The sequence below is a fragment of the Pelodiscus sinensis genome, chromosome 3 (genome assembly GCF_052426305.1).
Source record: "Pelodiscus sinensis isolate ZL-2025 chromosome 3, ASM5242630v1, whole genome shotgun sequence".
Lineage (NCBI taxonomy): Eukaryota > Metazoa > Chordata > Testudines > Trionychidae > Pelodiscus > Pelodiscus sinensis.
In genome coordinates, this window is record NC_143054.1 from 181102501 (window position 1) to 181109862 (window position 7362).

General features: G+C 35.3%; 1 long non-coding RNA gene across 1 annotated transcript in view; it reads left to right on the top strand.

Moving 5' to 3' along the window:
- The window catches only part of LOC142828065 (uncharacterized), a 12997-nt gene extending 6370 nt beyond the window's left edge, over window positions 1-6627 (top strand). Inside the window, exons 2-3 of the long non-coding RNA XR_012902996.2 lie at window positions 2380-2493; window positions 5897-6627. This is a non-coding gene — a long non-coding RNA (uncharacterized LOC142828065). The remainder of the gene's footprint in view (window positions 1-2379; window positions 2494-5896) is intronic.
- Window positions 6628-7362: the final 735 nt, after the last annotated feature.

Consider the following 7362-nt stretch of genomic DNA (forward strand, 5'->3'; position numbering starts at 1 on the left):
TTGGACTATACTGTGTAAACTTTCTCACTCTCTTTCACCAATGCTTCTCAATCCTGACCTATGGTAATTTACTATTCTGCCACAGACTAGTGGAGACTGCCAGTCATGTTGTATCGTATATTGTTTTCAGACTGGACAAAAATTTACTAGAAAACAGATTAAGATTTCCCAAGTTAGGGCCAGATGCTATGATGTACTGAGTGCCTTCTGAGAGATACTATAGCCTCCTACAATCATCTTCCTTAATCATGACCCTTTGTCACACTTAAAACTAGGTCCCCAAAGGCAAAATGTTAGTGCACTAATGCAGTATGCTGTTTACTTTCCTCCCACCACTTTACCTCCTCTCCTTTTAGCAAAGCTTTTTCCAGTGAACTTCTGAACTGCACGGCAATTAGGTATGGCCAGAAATAAAGTAGGGGCACAAACTCAGTATAGTATTTACTTACCTGAAGACAGCATGATAATATAAGTTAGCATTTAATTATCCTATTTAGCATATGCTGGTGGGTATGTGTACTATCTCCCTCTGCTGGTGGGAAATGGATCTATAGTATCTTTGATCGTTTTTAACGGTCAGCTTCTGGCAGTTAACTTGCATAGAAAATATAAGCTTTTTGTGGAAAGGAGTGGAATTTGCGCAGTAGTTCAGAGGCATAAACCTGGATTATTTTATATTACTTTCCTTCTGCTTCATATGCAATTAGTTGGTAACTGAAATTGCTGTGTAAATATTATTATAATATATTGTTTCCATTGGGTTAGAGGTGAAGTTACTGTTCAGGTTTATTATTATGGTTGTTGTTTCAAAAGGTGTCAATCTTGATTGCCATTGTGCAAGTCATTCTAAAAACATTCATCAAAATGTGGTTCTTGCTTAAAGTCCGATTTTGCCAAATCAATAAATCATTGCCTTGCTTTGAGTATCTCTAACTCTGCATCCATCTACATGAGAGATTCCAAGGGACTCTGCTTCGATTCTTTTTGGGCCATTCTTTTTTCTGCTTTGAGTCATGGACTTCTCTGAGCCTTTTCCATTTGTGAATTGGCCCATAATTGCAGAATTTGTGAAATGATATTAATATTTTTTCAGGAAAATTAATGCAAAACTTTCCATTGGTCAAAAATTCACAGCCTTTTGCAGAGAACATTTTAGAAAGCAAATTATTAGATGAATTCAAGTAGTGGACATTTTACCAGATTTTCTTAACAACATGTTACAGTAGGGAAATATTATATACACATGCATCTGACGAAGTGGATCTTTGCCCACGAAAGCTTATGCTCCTACACTTCAGTTAGTCTATAAGGTGCCACAGGACTCCTCGTCGCTTTATTATATACACACATTATTATTATTATATAGATCTCATTTATAAGCATGCTGTGCATGTGTATTATAAGTTTATTGCAATGTGTACTTTAAGCACACATTCAGGTACTTTACTTACATTTTTAAAGTGACACACAGTAAGAATACATACATGTCCTGCTATTGGATTTTGGTATTTTAATATTAAGATGCTATTCCCCATACATGAAATATCTAATACTAGCACATTTACTTGGCATTGCTCGGGTCCTTAATGCATTTTTTAATAAAAGGAACATGTATATGCTTTATTTAAATGATTTCATTTTTCAACACAGTGTTATTTTGATTAAGTTGATTTTTATTTCAGATTTATTTAAAAAGGTATTGTTAACATTTCTCCATTTAATTGTTTTTAGTAAATGTTTTTAAATGGGAATTCCATCAAGTGAATTTTTTCTTCATCCTATGAACTCTTATCATTTGCTATGTTTTAACATAAAAGGGCTATAGTCAATGTGTTTCTATTATTGCTGTTGGTGTCTCGTATTTTTACGTTCCACAGGTGTGCATAATGCTTTACAAGGACATACAGTACAAGTGGAGTCTAAGGACTGAGTCATGCAAACATAAAAATGAATACTGTACTTGCAGAAGTAGTCATGGGCATGAGTTTTTCCAAGACTTGGTCCAATTTACTTATAGTAATATTTGAATTGGTATATCCAGTCATGCAAGTATATTTATGTGTATGTTAATATTTGAAGGATGAGTGAAGTATAACTAGGGCTGAGTGGAAATTAGAATTTGACATCCTATGGGAAATGTCAGTATTGCAACAGTTTTATCTCAATTTGAGACAAAAAGTTGAAATGTCATTTTTATTTTCAGAATGAATATTCACAAAATTCTATTTGGAAGTGATCAAATATTTCATTTCAGCTTGTTGCATTAACCCAGAATTCTTGGTTTTAAGTCAGTTCAATGTTAAACTGCATCCTCATGTTGAAATATACTGCTTTATAGGAGTTGTGGTGCTTGATATTCTCATTATCTCCTTTGACCAGGCTCTCTGACTGGTCTGCATCTCCCCAGATGAACTTGCAGCCATGTGATTCCCATGATACACTATATTGGTCTGTTCTGCCTCATGGAAGATGTTTGACCTGAAAGTGTTACAGGTGAGGTCAGCAATCTGAAATATTTTGATTCAGGTATAACCAACTAAAATTGAAATAGTTTCTTTCGGTTTCCAAAGGAAAATAAACAAAATTGTTAGCAACATTTTGCAGAAACTGCCTTTTCCATTGGAAATTCATTCTGATGGAGAATCTCTGACAGGGAATGACTAACTGATGAAGGGAAAGTACTATAGGATGGAGAAGGGTAAAAGTACAATGCATAGTGTTCCGTTAGAAGAATACAAATTCACCCACGTGCCACATGTATTTGCACAATTGTTTCTAAGCTGTGCAAAAATGAATAATCATCAATCTGTTACCAATGAAAATGTTTTACAGTAAGTTATTAAAAGTTATTAAAATATGAGTTATTAAATCTTTGTTACAAGCCAGTCTCTTTCATTTATTTATACTTTAGGGGTGCATCTAGACTGGCAAGATTTTGCGCAAAAGCAATTGCTTTTGCGCAAAATCTTGCCAGCTGTCTACACTGGCCGCTTGAATTTGTGCAAGAGCACTGACGTTCTAATGTAAGAATTCAGTGCTTCTTGCGCAAATACTTCGATGCTCCTGCTCAGGGATAAGCCCTCTTGCGCAAGAATACTTGTGCAAGAGGGCCAGTGTAGACAGATACCTTAATTTTTTGCGCAAGAAAGCCCGATGGCTAAAATGGCACTTTTTGCTCAAAAGCATCTGTGCCAATCTAGACGCTCTTTTGAGGAAATACTTTTAACTGAAAAACTTTTCCGTTAAAAGTATTTCCGTAAAATCATGCCATTCTAGACACAGCCTAAATGTTTAGATTATTTCCCCTTCTTTATTAGCTACAGTATTAGTTAGAAGGTATAATATCCAACTTTAAAAAAACCCAGGTGTGATGGAAGACTAACATAAAGGAATCTTGAGGAGAAGGGAAAAAAAGAAAAGGAAAAGAGAGCGAACTGGCCGCTTGGTCAGGGACAATGTTCTAGGCATAAAGGGAGGCAGAGGAAAAGACACAGAGCTCTTTATGCTCCTTCAAAGTATGTGGCAAAGGCACAGTGTAGCATATGTGAGGGGGAGTGATGGGGTCTGAGTGATAAACTGTAGAGAGAGCAGCGTTGGCTAAAGCTGAGAACAAGGAGTAATAAATGGTTTAGGAAGGTCAAAAGCTAAAGCAGGGATTCTAGGAGACATGTAATACAGTTGAAATATCTGGAAAGGATGGTGATTTTAGCCGTAGCATGTATCATGGGCTTACAAGAAGTGATATAGGAATCAGGGAGATTTCAGGAAAGAAAGCAAGAAATGACCAGTGCATGGATCAGGGATTTAGTAATGATAATCTAGAGGAAGGAAAATCCTTATATCCAAATGCATATGGACAAATTAAAGGGGCACTTAAATAAGTACAAGGACCAAATTCTGGTTTTAGTTATCTAGGTGTCAGTGGAGTTTTCCAGGTTGAAACCAGCATAACTAAGAGCAGATTTTGGCCTATTATGTGTATAAATAGCTGCAGGAAACAGTAAATGTGTTAACTGCTCAAATGCGTTAATGAGCTTGGATTTGAATAAGGACTCTCAGGAACAGAAGGGAATATTTCACAGGGACAAATTTATACATAAGCAGCAATTACTTTTTGGACCTCAAAGAGAAATAAAGTTTTGATAGAGGTAATCGACAGTTCTGGATTCCTGTAAAAATATAGAAACCATACTTTGTCTTTAATTGTAAAAGTCACACCAAATATATTCTTTCTAACAATGGGTGTATTTCAGAGAGTAATATTATATATGGTGTTGTAAGGTGAATGAGCTAAAATAGTTATTTTTTAGGTATACAGTTGCAATAGCAAGTTAGACATGAATTTTATTAAGCTTCACTAATATTTCTTTGTTTCTGGGAACTATAGATTTTTACCCAGCTGCTACAGAATTTTTTCTCTATCTATAAATATCTTTAAAGTGTCAAAAAAGCAATTCCTTAAATAGGCAATTAATGTGTGATGCATGCCATTGTAACTAGATAGAGCAGCAACATTTCTAGACTCAGGCAAAGGCTGCTATTTTATTTTGGGGTAATTTGAAGATTTTATATTTAACTACAATTTTTGCATTATATCTGAGTTGCATTTCTTATATGATTTAATTTATTATGCATTTAAAAATTAGCACAGAAGTTAAACAACTATAATGAAGGCGAGCTTATACATGCAGATAGCATTAACTTAAGCAGTGGGCAACAGCCACTTAAAAAGAAAGAACTATTAAAATACGTGCTCATGTTCTTTGAAAAATATTGTGCAAATAGCCAGATTCTGATCTCCCTTATACAGAGGCTCTTGCTTGAACACATTTCACTTTTTTTTTGATGCAGAACATACAAAAATTAACTCGTCCCAAAGGGAGGAAGAAATTGGTCTAGTAATTAATTAAAGAGTGTGATTTAAAATCAAGGGCCTACTCCTAGACTGATAATAGGCAGCTGGACTGACAGCCACTGTGGGCCTGGGAGCAAGATGCAGGAAGTGACAGAAGGGGCGGGGCCTCAGGTAGAAGGGGCAGGGCCAGGGCAGCCAGGCCTTAGTGTCACCTTGGTTACCAATTTAACTCCCGACCACCTATGGGAACCCATGCAGCTGGCTGTGCCAGCAGCAGCCAGGAGACTGTGAGGTTAACAGCACTGAGAGCCAATGGAAGCCTTCTGGTCTGGCAGTCCCCACAAGCCAGCGGGTCCGGGAACTGCTGGGAACCCATGGAGCATTTCACCAACTGTAACCAATTGAATTTCAATTGTTCATATGGTTAGTGGGTTTTTAAAAAAATTTTTACATCCCTATTGTGTATGCCTGTGCCCTTTGACTTGGCAAGCAGTAGTGAACACGTCCTTCCAGTGCACAAATTATGCATTCTCATTGATCTTCTGTGGAGGGATGCATACATGTGGCTTTCATTGACTTCAGTGGCATACAGTTAAAAAGAAGTATCAGAGGGCTCTGTAGCTGCAAAAACAACAATGCACCTGACAAAGCGGGTCTTTGTCCACAAAAGCTTATGTCCAAATAAATCTGTTAGTTGTTATGGTACCACAAGACTCCTGGTTAAATAGAAGTTAATCTTTCCCAACTATAGCAGAGTTATATGTAATTTTTCATTCTCTGGGCCAAAATTGTCTATATTTTTGTTAAATGACAAATATAAATATGAGTAATTCTTTTTGTACACCCAACATACTGTAGCTTAGCATGTGAAATCATGTTTCATTAAGAGGAAAACACTGACTTAGTTCAATATCAAAAGCATTTTTTTATATTTGGTATATTTTAAGTATTAACCAGGCTTGTAAAAGCATGACTATTGGTGCTGTGCCACTATAGAAGCAAGAAGAAACTGAAATATTGGCTCTTTCAATATACTTCTAGGGTATTCAAAACAATCTTAGTTCAACATCAATGAATGCCACGGATGAAAACCTGGCCCCATTGAAGCCAAAAGGAGTTCATGCAGGTTTCCATGCAGGTTGTAGCATATTCTGTGATTAAACTTTTATTTCTTGTTTTTAATGCTCATATTAATAATTGTTGTGCCACAACCATTTAAATGGTTTAATTATATCAACTGATCAAAGAAGAAGAATTTTTAAAAAATCTCATGTTCAAATACATCTGCTGAAAAGTTATTGCAAACTTTCTCCATTCTTTCCGTAAACTTTCTGTTCTCTTCTTGAACCACACATTATGATGATCTATGATGAGTAAAGCACAATGCAGTCAGTACTGAAAAATACATTCACATATTTGCCACATTGAGTGAACTTGAGATTTTTCTTGATAGAAGGTACTCATATTTATTTGGAAAAATGACATGATCAAGAGAGACTTACTGAAGAGTAGCTTTGCAATAGAGTACAGACAAACCACATTTCCATTGAACAGGTTATATATACAGACACCTATTGTAAAATAAAGATACAAATTATTTGAACTCAAAACTGTGCCAGGAAATCTCTTTTATATTTCATCAGAGCATAATTTGCTTGTGGAAATGATGACTAAGTTACATGTAATTATCTGTTTATTGGAGGTAGGTTCAGAAAAGCATACCTAAACAATTTTACATTTTAAGGTTTCATTTAGTGATTGAATTATTTACTGTTTGTGCAGCATTAAAACAAACTACAAAAATCAAAATCAGTTAAGATTTGGACAGATTAACTGTAGATTTAAAATGTGTATGGCAAGATAATTATTAAAATAAAGAGGAAACTTTTGATGATCTTGTACACATTGAATTTGATTTCATGATAATGTTGGAGACAGATTGCTATGTATTTACAGAAAAAATAATCAAGTCATGTAAGTGCATCAAATTTAGTAATTGTTGTACAACACCAACCCCCCAAAAATTAGTAAAATAGACTATTTTAATTCCTGTTTTTCAAATGCTAATAGGAGTAGTTTTATTTGCATTTCCTGATGACATTTTCAAATTTCTGTATTTAGAAAGTATTTCTTCATAAATATTAGATTTTGATAGATTAGGGCAAAATAATTAACATCTAAATAATATACTTTTTGTATTATGACATCGAGGTGCCTTTTTATGAGATTATGGATCATATAATGCCCTTTACTTTTAGGAGCAAGGGTGGAGGAAAATGTGGGAAACACCAGTAAAACAGTTTAATATCTTTTAGAGGTAGAAATGTATATCTAGCCCCTTATCATTTGCTCTACTTGGCCTATGCAGAAGCCTTTCCATGTCATCATCACGTGGCTGGGCCTCTGTGGATTTGGTTGAGCATTGCTGAGTAGAGGGGCCATTGTCAAAACAAGCATACTTTTTTCTTTTCAACTTTTAGAACTCAAGGGATGGCTACTCTACCCAG